Raw genomic sequence first — 20,445 nt, 5'->3', positions numbered from 1 at the left:
GATTGATTCTTGAATGATAACCCCATTGAAGTGCCAACTTTCTCTGTCAAGGAAACAGAATCTACTTTTGCATTGATGTACCTGGACGGCGTTGTTTACTGGGAACAAAAGGGATCGTGCTGGGACTCCAGTTTTGGACGGGGTCTAAGAATATTGAGCATTTGCTTTTCACGTGACAATACTTTATTTAAAGATCAAATGCACCGGCAACATGCAGTGAGCACGGCATCAGCGGGGCCAAAAGAATAAGAACTGTCTAAAGTTGTAACCAGCATTACAGTGACGCTCCAAGTGCATTATGGAACATGTATTCTCACAGCAAGTCACGTGATACAACATTTGAAATGCGTGCTTTGACGCACTCGGCGGTCGGCTTCCTTCCGTGATCAAGGCCAACCCGCCGAAACATGTTGGAATATGGGAAGCTTTCTTAATGCCGCATGACTGAATAAAGCTTCTGTCCTCAGTATTGTGCCTCTGTTTGTGCTTCATGGTTCGATGGTTTGACGGGCTTCTCCGTGCCCGCTGAAAGCACCGGAGGTGGAGACGGAGGATTTCACAATTAAAAGGCGTAGCTCCGAAAGCCTCGTATAAAGTTGAGTAAAGGAAGCGAGGTCCTGGTGAAACAGAGTCTGTTCCCCGCAGGGTGCTCATTCTATCTCCCGCTGAGCAGGTGACGGATATGGCTCGCTTGGTGACGGCCTTGTTGGTTCTCGGTGTGATTACAGTGATCAGCACAGCTGCGCGTGTAAATCCTCTAAGGAAAGTCCACGAAAGTGCAATTTCATCAGCCAATGAGAACCACGAGGGGGAACAAAGCAGAAACAAGCGACAGGACGCCGGTATTGTTGACAGCCCTGTGAGTACTGCACGACAAGATTGTTTAAATTTGTATTTCAAGCAGAACAACCATGAGACCAGCGGCCCTATGCCACATATGATCCCGCAGCGCTAACTTGAGACAAGGTGTACCAGATTTAGAAGCAGCGCTACTCCCTGTCAGTTGCATTGCATGACAGGAGGTAGAGCTTTAAGTGGGCCGGGTCCCTCCGGGTCTCAGCTACAGTAGCATTTTGGAATGGACATTGAAATGGGTCCCTATAGGGCCGTATAATCGTGCCCTTAACTATACTGATAGTCATGGACAATTGATGCAATTCATTTTCAAGTTATCCATGTTAGTGATTTAGTTTCCGTTTGTATTTCACACGTTTTACTGAATCTTGCACTCCACTTGAGTGTTAGCTGTTCTCAGGATCAGGGCTTCTAGTGGGATGAAAAAACGTGAGGGAGTCTCTCAGAGGGGTGTAGCCGGTGTAATTAAGGGTGTGGCTTAAGTTCATGTAAGCCAAAAACCAGTGCTTACATGCTTATCATAGTGTGCTGCGTGACTGGCATTTTGCTGCTTCTGTCATTGCATGCCATCCAGATATAAAATACAAGTAACATTACAACTACAATATGCCAGGGCTATTGGCTGTGCCACTGGTTCTTAGTTGCATAAACTAAATAAGCAACAACTATGGCTTCGTTGTATAGAATATTGAAAAAGCTTTAGTTCTGAAATGATGAGACTGTGAAAGAACTAGAACAAGTCTCTTTGAAGTTTCTTCAAAGCCCGTGAAGGGAAGAACTGCTTCAGAATTAGGACTTTTATTTCACCCTGAGGGTGAGGGCAACAATGCAGAACCCCATAGGGACCCGTTTCAGCACCTGCTTTGTAGAACTGCTGGTGCTGAGCACTGGCAGGACCCAGCTCACTTAAAGCCCTGCCAAGGATGTTATGTTTTTGGATGTTTTTTTTTTTCATGCAGCATATATATTGTATAGTGCATGCATTGAAGTGGATCAGCTCCAGGTGTTTATAACAGCCATTGTTGAAAGCTCTAAAGCTGAGGCTGAAGGCAGTGCGAGTTTCTCACAGTGCCTGTAAGAGGGTCAAAAAGTTGCTCAGAATACGTGGTCATCCAAACCTTGGCTTCTCTGCAGAGCTCACAAAGACAACCCCTGACAAAACCAATAGTCCTGGCTGTATTTAGGTGTATGCCATCCCATCTACATCTTTCTAGGCCCCTCACACCCACTGCAACTACACGACAAGGAACAAAATATCTCAGATAAAGAGCCCCTTTATGGGTGCCCGTCGAGCATTGCAGCGCCGGCTCGACGAGGAGCAAACCCATATGATGAAGCATTATGACACCTAGCTTGCTGGGTGTGTGAGGGTCCTAGTTCCGAAAGGAGGTAATCCTCACCTCCCTATTACCTTGAGTACACACCAGGTGGTGTATCTGCCACCCAGGAACACCGTACTACTCTTGTCCTCTAGCTTGATCCAGGGCTAGTACGGCTGGACCTTTATCAAGCCCTGATTGTCCTCCTTTTTGTTGACTTTGTACAAGTGAATCCTGAGCCTAACTATAAAGCCCCAGTAACTTTTTTTTCCCAGTGAATTTATATTTATATTATTACTTTTGAAATCTGCCACATAGAAAAATTAAGTAAATGGGATGTCTGCATATGAAAGAGCACTGTACAGGTATTCACTTTAAGGGCATTCAGGCATATTAACCAAAGGCACTACATTTCCCAGAATGCCCTTCATTTAATTTAAGGCATGTTAATTAGAAGGACCGTCGGAAGCGCCGGAGGGACGCAGCACTAGGGGCTTGAGATATACCGAGCCACTGTTGGACATGTGATCACAAGACACGGGGTCCATTCTACTGCGTGATTGCTGGTATGCACTGACTTGGCAATCACAAGGTCTTTTGAATAATTGAGTGTGAAGATTGATATAGAGAACCCCAGTTTGCCCTGATGAAGTTGCTGGAATGTGGAGCAACGAAACATGTCTGCACTAAATAAATGAGGATGGTATATCATTAACCATTTTTTAATTGGGAGGGTTTGCAGCATTGGAATGAAGGTAGAAAGCCAGCAAACCTTACCAGATTAATTTTAGCGAACCATATGCACTGGTTCTCTTTGGGGCTATAGGTGCATATCTACACAGTCTGTTATTAGTGCACATATTGATTTTTGTTCACTATCTTTACACTTTACTATTACTATTTATGCACATGCGAATTTCTTGTTTCTTTCTTTACACATCACAAAGAGAGCGTGACCAATGATGAGAAGTGGGTATACTGGTAATTGTTAGCCAGTAACCCCCTCGGTGTTGTTACCGTGAGGCACTCTCTCTGTTCTCACATACAATTTTACTTTTAGTGAGAAAAGGCCTGTGCGTTCTTTTCTTACAGAATATACACCTTGACCTAAGGGATTAGTGTTATTTTACACAGCCGTGGGGTTTAGAAAAATCATGGTATATCAGACTCCTTAAGCAGGTCCTGTATATTGGTGTTTTATTGAATAGGTAAGGCGTTATATTGTTGGTATTTGGTTGAGCTGGGGGGCAGCCTTACCTTAAATCCTCCTACACTCCTATTGATTGATTATGTAAATTAGAGCAACATAAGTTTAGCACCACTTGAAAAAGTTGGATGTCGAAACGCGTTGTGGTGTGAAATGCTGTCTCTTAAATAAAAAGATGTTGCTAATTGGAGCCCCCAGGAGTGCAGCGTTGTCTCAATTTGTGAAACAATTACTAGGGGGTTCATGGTGTTTTACCCCCAACACTGCACCAGCAGCAAGAGTACGCCACTTGTAGACCACTTTGTTTTGGACATATCTATATATACTAAAGAAGAATAAAACAATTGGATTTATCTTGGGTCTTTGTCAGTTTTTGAAGGAACATGATTGAATCAGAGGATAAACGGAAGAGTTTTTTTTAATATATAATACATATACATAAAAACTTTTTAAATACAAATGAACATTGAACTGACTTACAGTAAATATTCATGCTCGCATCAGGGACCTCATGTCCCATAAGGCATTATTGAGAAATTGCGCTGAGCACACGCCCACCAGGGGCAGTAACGCAAAGAAATAAAGACAGAAAAGAAATGAGTATGCAAGCCTCAGATTTCGTTTGTTTGCAGCCCCGAAGAAGAGGTGGAGAAACCTTGAAACGCGTTGGCAAAATTAATGAAAGGTGAAACAGGAAAGCAGGCCGCAAGAGAAAGCTGGATGGTTGAACGCTGCTGAGTGCCCTCTCTATGCTTCTGGGCATTTTGATTTTTTTTTTTTTAAAACCTATTTTATTGTTTTACAGCACAACATTCAGGTAATTTATTGTGCACTTCAACAAGGACCCATCCAAACCCTCCATGGTAACCAATAGATCCACATATTATACTAACTACTTCCCCATGTACCGGATCTTTGCTGCATTCACAATAATGTGGTCTAAACATTCTGCACACAGTATACCTCCTGCTCAGATTAAAACTAAACGGTCCCAGCCACAAACTATTCTCTCCCTAAAGACGGCCCCCCTCCTCCCTCCCCCTCCCCCCTCTCCTCCACCCCCTCCCCTCTTTCACCGGTGTTCCATGTATCTGCAAATATGTAGTGCATGCGGTGCGTTGACCGAAAGTCAGGATTCCCCCATTGGGTGCCTCAGTGGCCTCCTTGTGCCAGACCATTTTGTCCTCGGGCGTCCCCTGATTGTTGGTCGGTCAGTGATTGAACTAGTCCCTCCCAAGCTCTTGCCGTTTCTAACGCTTTCTCGTTATTCAAGCGTCGCACCTGCTGAAACCGAATAGTGCCCTCCGCACCAGCCCATTTAGCCAGCTCGGCCCTCCACATCCTACTACTAGGACCCTCCCTAGATTTCCAGTGCATGGTTATATCTCTTTTCGCCAGCACCAGTCCCATATCTACAAATGTTGTCTTGGAGGTATGTGGGAACCAATATAGTATGCACATGGCCATGTCAAAGCCATGTCAAAGTCTAACTGGCGCTCTGTAACTATTCAATTCAATAAAAATGTATTCGGTTTTATGTCAAAAACCATAAAAGTTACACACACAAATACAAAATTAAAATACATTGTTTGAGTTATAAACAGCAGCCATATCCAATCAGGAGCCAGGCACTAGGTGTACAGCAATTACAGTTCATCGTACAAGAATAGGAAAATGAAAAAGTAACAGTGCATTATTAAAATAGCAATCCTAGCAGCAGATTACAGGTAATAAATTAAAAAGCGAGCACTTATAAAGGTTTACTACAAATCCATAAACTTCCTTGATTTAACAATTGATTTTAAAAATTCCACTACAAAAACTATGCAATCCCCATTCAGTAATTGAAGGTGCATCATAGCAGGCCAGATTTGATCAAAATTAATTTTTTTTTAACAGAGGGACCAGATAGCGTTTGCATGGGGATTCATACAAATGACATAAAAACTTAAAATGCCGCATATCCTGCTGAGACTTTCCGTCGCAGCTGCAGGGAGCTGCCGGTTTGTTATAAATAAAACATTTAGGTCTAACAAGCATGTGATGGGACAAGTTTATACGATATCTAGTTTAAAGAAACTTCTCATACGTGGACAATGTGCCCAAGAGATAGGGCTTTGCTCTCAGGGTTGTTTTCAGCATAATATATGTCCGAACACTGGTTTTTAGGTCTCGCCCTGCGATTGCAGGCCAAGGGCCTGCTGTCGCAGAGCGAGACTATTGTTATCATTCCGGCTTTCAAGGACTGAAAGGGAGAGGACAAAAGACTGTCACGCGCACGCAGCAGCAGCCTGCCGAGATCAGGTCGCGCGCGTCAACACGCGCTCCGATTCCGGCAGGCTTTTCACAACACATGCACAACACACATACAACACCCATACAGACCCCCACGCATGCACACACATACACAGAGAACCCCCCGGCGCTTACACACACATCCCCTACCTCGTCTCGGCGTCTTCGTGCTCCCTTACCCCCGCTCCTCTGGTGGCGCGCACCACTGGTCCTTCTTCTGTGTCTATGATGTAGATCTCCCATGAAGAGTTAACGCTGGAGTACGCAGGAAGAAATCAGACAATGACTAGTTTTTAGGTCTCGGCCTAGAGACGTGCGAAGCGCCCTGCAGCCGCTGAGTGTGGCTCTGGGGTAGGCGGGCCTCCAGCGCCGTTTACAACTCTGCCGGGAAGACGAAAGTCTGCCCGAACAAACACTGAGCCCTTTTGACGCGCCGAGGAACGATGCAATCTTCAATGGGGAAAGGATCTATACTTTGCTCTCTAGGCAACACTCCCCTACAGCCAAACCACCAACGGAAAATAGCAGTGCCAACAAACAGCACAGACCGGACTGGCGACTTCACCCAGCGCACTGCGAGCAGCGCCCAAGCCTTGGCAGCGGCCACTTCTTACCCCAGGCTTTGGGGCTCAGCAGTTTTGCTTCTCTTTCCTCTGTCGTTGATTTTTCTTCGTTTTCACGGTCAGTGCTGCCCCCTCTTGTAGATACTCTGAGAGGCCTCGCTAAGAATCCTAAAGCGCTGCTTGCATTGACGACGCTGGCCCCTTAGTCTTCTGCGCCCTTTCATGAGCATGGAAGGGACACATGAACTTTGTTAGCCTGGTAATCTGCCCTAGCTCGGCCAGCTCAACCCCCTTTGTTCCTACTGAAAGTCCTTTGTTCTCTCTTGGCCATGCCAGTGCTCGTCGACCCCCTCTTTGTGCTTGGTTGCCATACACTGTCACAATATTATATTCCACAGTTGCGCAGTGTTTGTCTCAGCTTCTTAATTGGGTGCTGCTCCGAGCTCATGTTGCTGCATTTTAAGTGAGAACAGTTCACCCCGTCGTTTACCATACCTCTCTGCTGCTGGTGGTGGTGGGAGTTGTACACTAAGAGTGCCAGCAGACCTTGAGGCAGGATGATAACTTGACATATCTTCGTATTGTATTTCTTACTGAGAGCACGTCGACCTCGCTGTGTGAGCCCGGGAGGCTGCGTTGTTTGAAGAACTCGAATGCATGTGCTTATTTCGTGTGTTCCGGTCTCTGATTCTAGTGCTAGGGTGTATTTTTATATATTTACTGTGTTAGTCCACTTGACGCAATCATGAACTGAAATTCCCAGAATGCACTTTCTTATAAATGAAGGGTAGGACTGAAATCATGACTGCTGATCTTTCATTTGCTCAGCAGAAGATCGATCGGAGAAGGTGGGCAACTTTTGGAACATTTTCTGTAACTTTGGGCTATTTTCTGGCGAACCAATTTGCACCTTGTAAATGTCAAGTCAAAGAATTTATATAGCGCACTACATACCCAGAGGGTCTCAAGGCGCTTAGGGAGGGGAAGAGGATTACTTGTCAAATATCCAAGTTTTAAGTTGCTTTCTGAATGCTAGGTGGTTCTGGGTAAGGCGAAGGTAAGTGGGGAGTGAGTTCCATGTTTTAGCAGCCAGGTATGAGAAGGATCTGCCTCCCATGGTTGTCTTGTTGATGCGAGGTACAGTGGCGAGGGCTTGGTTGGAAGAACGTAGTTGGCGGGAGGGGGTGTAGAAGGACAGTCGTGAGTTGAGGCATTCTGGTCCGATGTCGTAGAGTGATTTGTGTGCATGGGTTAGCAGTTGGAAAGTGATCCTCTTATTGACGGGTAGCCAGTGGAGGTCTTTCAGGTGGCCAGAGATGTGTTCGTTACGCGGGATGTCTAATATGATCCTGGCTGAGGGGTTTTGGATTCGTTGGAGTTTCTTCTGGAGTTTAGCGGTAGTACCTGCGTAGAGGGTGTTTCCGTAGTCCAGTCGGCTCGTGACCAGAGCATGGGTGACTGTTTTTCTGGTTTCGGTGGGGATCCAGCGAAATGTTTTTTTGAGCATGCGAAGAATGTTGAAGCAGGATGAGGATACGGCGCTGACTTGTCTGTTCATTGAAAGTGAAGAGTCCAGGATAATGCCTAGGTTCCGTGCGTGGTCTGTCGGGATGGGTACTTTTCCAAGGGCTTCCGGCCACCAAGAGTCGTCCCATGCAGAGGGGGATGTACCTAAGATGAGGACTTCAGTTTTATCTGAGTTCAGTTTCAGACGGCTGTGTTTCATCCATTCGGCAACTTCTTTCATTCCTTCGTGTAGGTTAGTTTTGGCGGTGTTGGGGTCATTGGTGAGAGAGAGGATCAGTTGAGTGTCATCCGCGTAAGAGATGATGTTGAGGTTGTGTTGGCGTGCGATGGGAAATGTCGGGGAAAACAGATCTTCAGAACATAGCAATGCAGCCGACTGCGATGGTAAAGTAGTTCTGCATTTACTAGATGATCAAATACTGCGTTTTCAAAAAGCTTACGGGGTTAAAACACCAGTTGCGGAAATATCCGTTGGTAATCAACAAATCGAAGAGTAAAGCAATGGTAGGGTAAAGCAGGATGTTAATACACTTGCTGGCGATGTGTGTGCAAAAACCTTGCTCACGTGCTTAGTCTACAAATTAGCTGCAGAACTCTCAAATTTCCCAGTTCCACACATACCTTCTCTAACCATACGTTTTCAGCATCTGGGGATTGTTGCCCTGTTTTAACCCATTAGAAAAATCAGAACTACTAGTCCCAGAATGCAAAGGAAACACCATGGACTAAATGAAAAAACTTGGCATGGTCCTGGAAAACTAGGGAGCATTGTTGTAGACCAGGTGAAGGTGTCTTTTGCGGAGCAAGGCGTGTGCAACACATTATTTTTGATGTTTTACATACCTGTCCTCATTAAAGGCAGTTTTTAAAATACACATTTCCTAAGCCACTGTAAAACCCGGGCGCCCTTTTACATTTACAGGCGGCATCTGTTATTACCTATTATGAGACCTTCGGCTTTCAATCTGTTGCAGTAGGTTTGTTCCTTGCTCATTATGAAGACCACGTGGGTTCGTCCCCCTGTGAGACCAGCCTCAAGGCTCCCGCCACACATGGGAATATTTACCTCTCACTTCATCGGAAGTGGCAATGCGTCTCCAAAGCGATGCCTAATTAATCAGACCCTTAGCACGCTAATCATCACCCCCGTTCCTCCTTTGGCTGTTGTCTGCCCGAGAACCCCGGAAGTGCACCCTCTGCTAATCTCACTACCCACTGCTGTCTTTCCTCTCCCACCTGACTCCCTTCGTCGTAGTATTGGCTTCTCTTTTTCTACCTATCTCCATCACACTGCTCCTCCTCAATGCTACTCAGTTAAGTTACCTCAAGGGTTTTAAGTGGGCCAGGTCCTGCCGGTGAGCCAGCCACATTCCTGCCCTGGGGCGAGAAGGGAGCTCGGGCTGGGATGAGCTGTCAGAGGCGGGACAGGCCTGGACGAGCGAGTCCACGGAAGTACTGGCCGACGGACCTAACGGGGCCATAGAGGGCACGCTCGAAGTACGCAGGCCATGGCATGTCCATGTCAACGTAATATGAGTCAGTGCATGCATGCCACTGGGGAGGCGTCCCATGTGTCTGCATCAGTAGTGTCTGGCTTTAAGTAGAGAAGTGAGTCGTCCTTTTGCCTGAGGGGCTATCACAGCCACAAGGGGTACAGTGAGAACGGGGGCATCCATCTTTCACTCCAACCTTCCATGCTGCCTGGGTACACATAGAGTATCTCGCAATGCAGTAGGTCTCGCATTTAAGCGAGTTTAAGATATTGGCATTGTAAATGACAATGCCTTTTATTTATATTTTAAAAACAAAAATAAAAGGCATTGTCATTTGCAATGTCAATAGCTCAAACCGCGTAAATGCGAGACCTATTGCATTGCAAATGCTTGTCTTTAGCTCAATCGCTTCCCTTGTCAGTTTCCTCTCAAGGAGAAAGGCAGTTTTTATTGCCTCAACATCTCCTTTTCTTATGCAAGCAGGGTTAACAAATAATTCCCCTCTCCCAAGACTGGCGAAACTCTTCCTAATTTGAAGGCAGCCACGGTACTGCCTTCAAATTAGCCAATGCCAAACAATCCTTTAAAATCAGGTGGGTCAGAGAGATATCCAGTTCAGCCACGTTTTTAGCCAACAAGTCAGAGGACGCAGGGAAAATACATCGCTGACTAACTGAATCCCCAGTTCCTCATTGACAGCAAGATTTGATGTTCCTCTTGGGACACACAATAAACGTTTGAGGAAATCATTCTCCACAGTTTGAAGACAGTCTCTAGCATTGCGCCCCCAGAATTCACTGCCATAAGATGCTGATGCCACGGATTTGGCCTTGTAGACTTGCAGCATGGCCCCTATGGGCTTTTTCCCTAGTTTGGAGGCAAAATTAAAAATTGCTGCATTCACCCTCCGCAACCTCCCTTTTCTTTTTCAGAATGTGAGGCCCCCATTTGAGCCTATTGTCAAAAGGGACCCCTAAATAAGAGAACGTGTTATTGAGGGGAATGTATGAATCTCCAACTATAAATCGGTATTTCTTTTTTGACTGCTGCCTTACCTGCATAACATAGGATTTGGTATTGTTTATGGTCAAATCCCTATCTGACATAAAAGCATGAAAAGTAGTTAAAAGAGCTTGTAGACCCCTTTCAGTCCTAGACATAAGGACGGCATTGTCCGCATATAAGAAAACCGGAATCCCACGTCGACCTACTCTAGTGCAGTCAGCCTCCAATGCACTCCGAACGCCATCAAGTTCATTTATATAAAAATTAAACAAAAAAGGGGCCAGAAGGCATCCTTGTCTGACTCCCTTTTTAATGTTAAAATCCTTTGTTACACTGAGGTCCTGCGAGAACCTAACATTTGCTTTTGTGGACCTATGCATATCCTCTAAACAATCTACAATGCCATTCTCTACTCCCATTGACCTCATGGACTGCCAAAGCTTACTCCTGTTAACACAGTCAAAAGCTGATGACAGGTCCATGAAGGCAAGGTGAATAGTCCCCCGTCGCGCCAGTGTATTTGCTCAGTATCAAAAAAAGGTTAAGACCCTGTGAGATAGTAGAGCGCCCCCTACAAAACCCATATTGGAAATCAGACATCACATTATTGTCCTCTGCCCATAGTGAGAGTCTCTGCAAGAGAACCCTCCCCACAACTTTCACCACTGAGTCTAAAGTGAAATGGGCCTATAACAATGAGGGCTGCTTTTGTTGGCTTTTTTTAAAAACGGGGACTATAGTGGAAGTTGCCAATGACTGGGGGCATCCAAGTTGTGCTGCAGCCTTAAAAACAGACTCCAAGATCGGAGCCCAAAAGGGAGGGTCAGATTTGAAAAGATCAGGAGGTATCCCATCAGGGCCAGGAGCTTTGCCAGCAGTTAAGCCTGCAATACTTTCCAAAATGTATTCCTTCCCAAACCCTATTTCCACGTCCTTGGGGCCAAATAAGGTTGTAACATTGTGTTCAGGCAAACAATCAAACATCTGCTCATAATGGGCTTCCCATTCCTGCTTAGATATGTAACATTCCATCCCCCCCCCTCGGTCAAATAATGGTTTATTCAGCACACACCAAAACTTCGAGTTATTGCTGAGTATCTCTGGGTCCAGCAACTCCCCCCATGCTTCGTCCTTCAGAGCTCCCTTCCGAGTGGATAAAGCCTATTTGTAGTCCCTGCGACATGCGGTAACATCGGCTTGTACTCTTGGGTTGATGGCTAAAACCTCCCTCAACATTTTTGCTGCTTTAGAGCAGTTATGATCAAGCCATCTGGGACCCACTCTGGATTGATTCTTAGCTGGAGCCGAAAGCATCCCAGTCACCTTTTCTGAAATGGCCTTAAAGGCCACTAACACCTTTTGGGGTGAGTGCCTACCCTGAGTACAGAGGCGTATTTCCTCCACACAAGCAGTCTTGATATTGTTAAAAATTAGTTCTGGAGTTATTTGCGACCATCTTAATCTAAGTTTCCCATCAGATGGGCGTAGTTGGCCCATTAAGGGATATTCTCAATTTTGTCTATCCAAGGACCTGACAGGTTAATAGATAATGGAATATGGTCACTACATTAGTCCCCAGGTATGAGCCCCCTTCCCTAAAACTAGTGCAAGGATACCAGGGTGTGAGGATGTCACTAAATGAACTTTACACACCATGGCTACCGAAATATAAATAACCAAACCCCCCCCTTGGTCTTCCCCTCCTAGATGCTATGGCCGGTACAAAGTAGGTCTTATAGCCTTCTAGGAACAGGTCACTCTCTAACGACCAAGTTTCCTGGAGACATATTCTCTTAAATTGCTTATCGTAAGCTATCCATCTTGGATCTCTTAGTTTGACTGCCAAACCCGCTATATTCCAGGAGATAAAATTATTCTGGCTCCCCTTTTGTTGCTGCTCGCCCCCATCAGGTTCTGTTGTGTCTTACCCCCTCCCTGGGGGGACGGCTGCCCAAAGTCAGTCGCAGGTTTCCAAACCCGATAGGCTCTCAAATCTATTATAGACTGGCAGCCTAAACCCGATGTCACATTGCCTGTTCAAGAATAACTGTGGTGTCAACAGGGGAGGTGGGTAATGTACAGATCTCATTCCAACCGATCCTCCCTTTGATGATGTTACTCATTGACAGGTCTAACCATGTCCCTAAAAATTAGGGGCCTATAAAAAAACCCCAGAGGTAGCAGTCTAATTACAGTACCCGTTAAAGTCGGCGGCCTAACGCCTCTAGAAAAAATTTGGCCTGCAGTATAGGGGTTGTCAAAGTTAATAATAATACAGTCTTTCGTCCCTTGTTTGCTAGAGCTTCCAATCCAATTAACCCTACGGGCCATAATTATATTATTAAATAGGTTGGCACCATCTACGATGTTCTGGGTGAACCAATGCATTATTTTATTCTTCAATTGCCCATGGTTTTCACTCTTGTCTGGTGAAAGGACAGGGACAGACCCCAATATTACTACATATGGGCTGGATTCTGGCGGGAGCTCAACAGTCGGTAATCTTGTGTGTGCAAGGGACCCCCCCTCAGACCTCTTGTTTATCAACGGTTAGGAGGAGGCGCTCCTTGTATTGGAGGGTTGTCTTGAGTCTATTTTATCTTCATAAATCACTCTGGGACTCCTGGGACCCCTTATTTCCCCTGGCCTACTATTTACTAAAACTGGCACATTAATAGGTACCAAGCCACTATCCTGCCCCTCATTGTCTGTAGTGGGGGGCTCTTGGGATTTATTTTTGGGTAGGTTAGCCAGCAATGATTCTAGATTAGACAACCTTGATTCAACCCCACACATCTTCTGAACAATCGGGTCCAAAAGAGTGTTGAGCATAGTTCCCAATCTACCCCAAAAATCCCCTTCCACAGAGCCAACCGCTAACACCGCAGCATGAATCTGATCGTGGGTACTTATGTCTCTCTCATTATCTTTCCCACTATCATGCATTTCTACTACGGTCACCTCCCGATTGCCTGATGCCTGGTGGACAGGTTGTTTGACTCCCCGGTTTTTCCTTGAGATGGCAATGACTTTCTTGGGGCGTGTAGTTGCTGTTTTCAATTTCTGTACCCTTCCCCGTAAGGTATGTTTAACAGGGCTATGTATCTGTTCCTGAGTCCCTGAAAGCCTTGTTTCATTCGATGACAGAGTAATGACCTCAGAGGGAGAGTTCAGAAAGAGGTGAAACACAAAAAGGGGCTATTGAGGATTCATGAAGGGCGGGAGTAATAGATAACCTGCTCTGAGAGGGGAATGGTTCCAATGATAACCTACGCTCTGTTAATAAAATTTGTTTAGTAAGTACTGATTCTGCCCTTGATAAAAAAGCATCAAGGGTACCAACCACTCCTTGGCCCACAACTGCTTTCCGTTTACTCATTTTTAATTTTAGGGGTTATTGTGAGTGAATAAGATGGTGAATGTAAATCTATTCTACAGCAGATGAAAAAAATATACACTCGGGTGTTTACACTACAAATTAGCCCATGAACCTGTTTAGTTAAAAAAGCAATTCCTCAGTTCTTAATCCTATCAATCTCCACACAATGTAAATATAACTTTACACGAAGCTACTGTAATATACTGCGATGGGCTTATATATATAAATTGCAATAAAGACCCAATAATATATAAATTGTAGACCAGACCAATTGTCTCGCCTAAGCCCCAATCATACACCTAATGGCTGGAATAAAAGCTGATAACCCAGTTAAAATGGTATACAAATAACTAAACAATAAAAATAACCACAATAATTCCACCACTCTCAGGGCAGTATCAGATAATTCACAGTGGTAGGATGAATGTGATGCAATCCGTAAAGTTTCTTAAATATAGCAATGTCTCAGGGCCTTACTTCTAAATCCTCAAGTGTGGTGATTGATGCAGGATTAAAGAGGGGTGGCCCAGCCCGGCCTCAAACGGTCTGACGGCTGTAGACGGCCCCGCTCTTGTCCCGGGCTTCTCCCGGCACCGCCCGCGTGCGTGCCGCGCTGCGTGAGGGCCGGCTTTGAAGGCCTTTGACGCCCTCAGCTGACGCAGTGTAAAAGCGCCTCATGCAGCCCCCTGGGGGATGTAGGCACAGGGGCTGCGGGCGCGTTTGTAGATGGTGGCCGTTCCCCTCACGGCGGTGAAGGATAGCAGGCAGCTGGTGACAGGTTAGCGTGGCCGATCCCCCTCACTGTGAGTAAGATTAAATCTCTGAATGAAACGACTTCCGTCTGCCAGCCTTATTTGAATTTTTGTTGTTGGTTCGAACTCATCAACTACAACCCCAGTGTTATAATATACTTTTCTCTCTTCTTCTGGTGAGGAAGGCGTACTAACCATTTCAGGAGTAAGACCCCCGTACAACCTGTAATGTCCCTCTTAATTCCTGATGTCACACCTTGACTCTTCCGTATCTTGAAATATATATTTTCTCTAGAAGGCTCCGTAGTATTCCAGAGGTCCTCCCTGCTGACCTCTTTTAGTTTTCTTGGAGCTTCATACGGCATCAGCGCTCCAGAGTGGACAGACCTTCATTCAGCTGCTCCCAGCCTCCCGTTGCAGCCAAGCCGCAAGCAGAGAGCTGCAAGGATCAGCAAGTCACAGTTCAGGAAACAGGCGCCCGTCTCCGCCTCACCTCCGCCCCACCTTCTCACCTGATTAGCGTAGACCACCATCCATCCTTCGACAGCTTCCTGCTTGTCGCTGCACCTCCTGTACATGAGCGTTGGAGCAAAAGCGCTCAGGAAAGAGGAACTCTCAACTCAGGCGTCTCATCTCGCCTCGCCCCTCGATTTTTCCTGGACCTGCTTTCTCTCGTGACGAGCGCAGAGGACCTCAGACCGCAAAATTCACCGGAACGCCAGGTACGAGCCACCATTACTGGGGTTGGAGCAGAAAAAGTTGCCTGTAACTAGATTCAAGAGATCTCCCACTTCACACCAATAACCACCCAAGCACGGGCACTCCCACAACATGTGCTCTAGTTCTACTCCTACCCTAGTACATCTAGGACAAACCGCATTATTAATGTTAAAATATTTCATGATCTTACCAGGCGTCAAATATGCTCTGTGTATTATGAAAAAATGCACCAGCTGAAATCGTGAGTTTCTGGTGATTTTCCACACTCTGCGCAGAATTTGTCCCCATACAGTTTCCGGTATGGGCTTTCCAATGCCTTCTTCCCATTTTAGTCTTGGTGTATCCGGTGGACCCAGTCCCTCATTCAGCATTCTCGTGTATAGGCATGTAACTGCTTTAAATTTGCCCACCACCATCACAACCTACTGACACGCCATTGTTGGTGTAGGCTGTACCAGTCCCCCCATCCAATGTTTTTGCAGTGCCTGCACCAGAGCGGCGTGCACCAGGAATCCTCCCCTAGGGACATCGTATCGCTCTCGCAACGCCTGATAGGGCAATAATGCTCCGTCCTCATATAAGTCCCCAAGTACTTGGACCCTGCCTGTTCCCATTCCAGCAAGGACGTCCAGTCTCCACCATGGGGTAATGCTGTAACTATCCCCAGTGGAATTTCAGGGGCATATGGGTGCAGCACACCTGCTCGTCGCTAACTCCGATTCCAGCGTTTTCTCTTCCCAGGAGAGATCCCTAAGGTCCAACCGCTGCTGTAATATGATAAAGGATATGATATGCCTTGGTATCCCTCTAACTCTCAAGTTCTCAGGACCCCTAAACTCCTTTATGACCGCCTGTGTAAGGACCTGGATCTCTGCTGCTATATAGTAAAGTTCCAGGGCAGGAACTGCCAGCCCGCACTCCGCTTTCGGCCTCAACAGTGTTTTTGGTGCCCCTTTGCACCTCCCAGACTCCCAGAGGAACCCCACGATCATGGACTTCTATAGATTGAACAGCGAGCATGGTACCCACACTGGTAACATTCTAAACAAGTACAGCAACCTAGGAAGGGCCACCATTTTCAGCAAGGCTATCCTCCCTATCACTGATAACGGCAGGGTACTCCATGCTGCCTTCAGAGCTCGTACTCACCTCCCTATGTTTCCTTCCAGGATAGCATTGGCCTCGTGATAAATATGCACACCAAGATATGCTAAACAAGACGGCTCCAACGCATGGCCCGCGGCATCGCAGGTGCTGCCATCGCCGGTTGTACTGGAAATAAACATGTCTTAGCCCAATTCACCTTCAACCCGGAAATGCTGCCAAAATCTGAACGCAACCGTGTTGCCCCCGCTAGTGCACCCTCCGCGTCCGCCAAAAACATCAGCAAATCATCCGCATATAGCGAAATGTATTGTTGGTCCACCCTGAACGTCAGGCCCTCGTACCATTGTCCCAGCCGAGCGCGCGCTGCCAGAGGTTCTATAGCCAAAGTGAATAAGTGGAGAGAGTGGACAACCTTGCCGAGTCCCACGAGCCACTGCATATCGGGGCGAGATCATCGTCCCCACCTTTACTCTAGCCACTGCAGATGTATGCAACACTGTTGTCCATCCCACAAAGGCGTCCCCCAGCCCAAAACACCCTATCGTTTTATAGAGGTATGGCCATTCTAAACTATCAAAAGCCTTTTCTATGTCCGCCGATAGTATCGTGGCCATGGACGAATCAATGCGGGCCTCCCCTAAAATCCTCACCAATCTCCGTATATTTGTGGTGGTATTTCTAGACGGGATAAATCTAGCTTGATCCTCATGAACTAAACTGGTCATATGCTGCATCATGCGCAAAGCTAGGATTCGACTTAGGATCTTATAATCCGTGGACAACATTGACAATGGGCGAAAAGCTGCCGTATCCATACCTTCCCGTCCCGGCTTCAGTAATGGGATAATGAGTGCCTCTCGCATAGACATCGGGAGTTGGCCCAATTCTCGGGCCTTACTATAGACCTCCAGCAGTTTTGGTGCCAGAAAGTCTATATACGACGAGTAAAACTCTATCGGCAATCCTTCCACCCCTGGGGTCTTATTACGTGTCATATGTTTGATTGCACTCCAAATTTCCTCGATCGTTATATCTCTGCCTAACTGCTTCACCTGTTCCTCCTCCAGCTGTGGGAGCAGCACGCTCTCCATGAAGGACTCTATATCCACCTCTCCTGCCACCAACTTACTCCGATATAGCGTCTCATAGTACTCCTGGAACCGAGTCATAATCTCTCTCTGCGTGTATACCGCGTTACCGTCGCCCGCCGTCAGTGCCATGATCAGGGAGCCCCTCGGAGCCGTACCTGCTTTATCCCCCTCCGCATGAGTCTTCTCAACATATTTCCTATAATCAAAGCAGCGCAATCTCTCTACCTCCGTGGCCACTGCTTCCTTAGCATCCTCCACTTTTTGCACATCCGGCCGCTCAGGTCTTGCTTGTTCTGCCAATCTTAATCTAAGTTCTGCTCTGCCCACATCCTGCAACAGAACCTTCCGCACTCCAGCATACCTACTAATGCATAGTCCCCTTACCACCACCTTAAATCCATCCAACTCAACTGCCCTGGTAGAAGCTGTGCCTGCATTTTCAGTGAAATAATGCATTATCCCTTCTCCCACTTCTCTTTGGAACACTGGGTCATCCAACGTTTCGGGGCGCAGTCTCCAAGTAGGAATGTCGGACCGTTCCCTCGTCCAGTGCTTGGTAACCAACAACGGGTTGTGGTCAGACAATGTCCTAGTAAGGTACTCAGTGGGCTATGGCAGACACTACCGTCTTGGAGCATATCCCATCCAATCCAACATGAAGTTTATGCAGCGCCGAGAAATAAGAATAATCCCAGTCCTGCGGATGATGCGACCTCCACACATCCACCAAGTTCTATCTAGTTTGCCAATCCAACCTATATTTGGACAATCTGTGAACAGGGGAATCCAGCAAGGGGGGATACAACCTGTCCCGGGAGGCATCCGCTATTGAGTTAAACTCCCCTCCCAACAATATCGGGCCTGCCAAATAATGTGCCAATGGGCCAGACATCCGGTCCAGGAAGCGCGCCATACAGACGCCCTTCAATCGCCACAAATCTTCCCTCAGAGTCTATTGTTTGTTTAGTCACCTGAAAGGGGACTCCCGCCCTGATCCAGATCAGTGCCCCCCGCAAACGCTGAATATGAAGTACTGAAAACCTGCCCTCTCCATCTACGTTGCAGTGCCAGTCCCTCTGATTTAGCGAGGTGCGTTTCTTGGAGCAATGCTATATTTATACCTCTCCTAACCAAATACTCATGGACCTTGTGACGCCTTGTCAGCGTGTGTAGACCCGTACATTCCAAGTGATACAACGCAAATCGGGCACTGCCCCATCACCATAAATCAACCGTCCCTCCCCTCCTCACAAAAATCTGAACACACCGGTGAACACCATGTCCCAACCATTCCCCCCCCCCCCCCCTCCAAGAACCGGTCCTAGAACAAAACTGCTAGTCCCCATCCAAACCATTCCAACTCGTAACACACACCTAAGCCTTCCAGTAGTCACTGTAGGCATGCCTTATGAGCAGTGGGGGGGGGGGAGGGGCAGCACTGCCCGGTGACCACTTGCATTCAAAATAGTAACCTCGCCTCTATCCCCCAATGAAACACAGCTAACTCCTCTCACCCGTGCACCCTACCATACATCCGCAAGCTATTGCATACAGAGGTGCTATCCCACCCCGACGAGGCCTCCCAAAAAACTCGGCAGACCCTCCCACGACAACATTCCGTTACTGATGCAGGGCCAATGAGCAAGCCTCCTTCATCCAACCCACATTCCCCACCACAGTTTACTGTAAAGCAGACCATCACTCATCAAAGAGTCCATCCGCTGTGGCCGGAGTGACCTGCGGCATTTTAACACTCTCCGCCTCCGAGGCCTCAGTGTCCCACTGTGTTTTGTCCTTCTCTGAGTCTGTACTCCCTGGCGACTGCAATACCGGTTCCCCTGACAATGCCGTCACTGCATCCAGCACTTCCTGTCTTTCCAACTCCGTCTGTGACTGCGACGGCTTCCGCATGTCCTGTCGTTTGTGTCAAAGGCGCTGTGACTGGCATTGGGGAAGGCCCGCAGAGGACTCCTGAAGGCGCCGCTCCATTCGGTCTGTTCCAGTCCTATGCCCTATAGGTTTCCAGCCACGCCCCTGCTTCCTCCGGAGTGTTATGGAAATGCGTGCCACCATCCAACATTATTTTCAACTTTGCTAGGAATAACAACGAGTATTGAAGGCCTTCCGATCGCAGCTCTCTTAACTACCAGGAAGAACGCGCGACGGGGCTGGATCTCCAGTGTATAATCCGGAAAAATGGTCACTTTACTATTTTCAACTTGATAAGGCCCATCTGTTCGTGCTTTCTGGAGCAAGAAGTCCCTGTCCCTATAATGCAGGAGCCTAGCCACCACTGGGCGGGGGGGACGCCCTGGCTGCGGCGGTTTAGCTGGTACCCTGTGCGCACGCTCCAATGTATAGAAGGGTGACAAACCCTCCGCTGCTACTACCGTGCTCAGCCAATGTTCCAAATACTGCACCATGTCCGTCCCCTCCACTTTTTTAGGCAGGCCCACCACGCAAATGTTATTACGCCTATTCCGACTTTCTGCATCCTCTGCACGTTTCTCCAATGCTTGTATGCGTTCCAGTGCATCCGTCATTTTGTTTTCCAACACAGTTTGGGGCGGCGCCACCTCCTGCAGTGTAACCTCCACCCATTTCACTTTGTCCACAAGCTTAGAGTGGTCCGCTCTCAGGAGCCCCAGCCCCGTCGCTACCTGTGCAAGGTCTTGCTGCAGGGCCGTGCGCAAGTCCCCAATTTCCTCCAGGATTCGATCAAAGTGCTGCTGCATACCAGGATCCTGAGATGTTCCCGTTCATCCAACTCAGCCTGGGACAGCATTTCACTGTCCAGAGGTTGGGGCCCTCCTCCTTGCTTCCCCCTCGGTTTTCCCATGCCCTGGGCCTCCAGATCGTGGTCCGGCGCAAGTGGGTTTGCCACGGTGCTCCGAACCCTTAAAAGATTATCAGTGGCCAAGTCCTCCACGAACGAACTCCGGTGTCCTGCTCGCCGGGAAATCCCACTCGCCAACACAGATGTCCAATGTAGTGGCCGTCAGCCTCCTTTGATAGTTCAGAGCCGCGGATCCCGAACAGAGCCAGGCCAATCGCCCCCTGGCCTCAATCAACAATGTCTCTCACTCCCACAAACGAGCCGCCGTTAGAGCAGAGGAGCCACGAGTTGGATCC

At 47.4% G+C, this 20,445-nt stretch overlaps 1 long non-coding RNA gene across 1 annotated transcript in view; it reads left to right on the top strand.

The window, feature by feature from the left end:
• The first annotated feature begins 380 nt into the window (after positions 1–380).
• LOC147685226 (uncharacterized) overlaps positions 381–20,445 on the top strand; it is a 90,355-nt gene continuing 70,290 nt past the window's right edge. Inside the window, exon 1 of the long non-coding RNA XR_015300418.1 lies at positions 381–859. This is a non-coding gene — a long non-coding RNA (uncharacterized LOC147685226). The remainder of the gene's footprint in view (positions 860–20,445) is intronic.

This window comes from Lissotriton vulgaris, chromosome 10, assembly GCF_964263255.1.
Source record: "Lissotriton vulgaris chromosome 10, aLisVul1.2, whole genome shotgun sequence".
In the NCBI taxonomy this organism is placed as follows: Eukaryota; Metazoa; Chordata; class Amphibia; order Caudata; family Salamandridae; genus Lissotriton; species Lissotriton vulgaris.
This window is presented reverse-complemented; position numbering and strand designations above follow the sequence as displayed.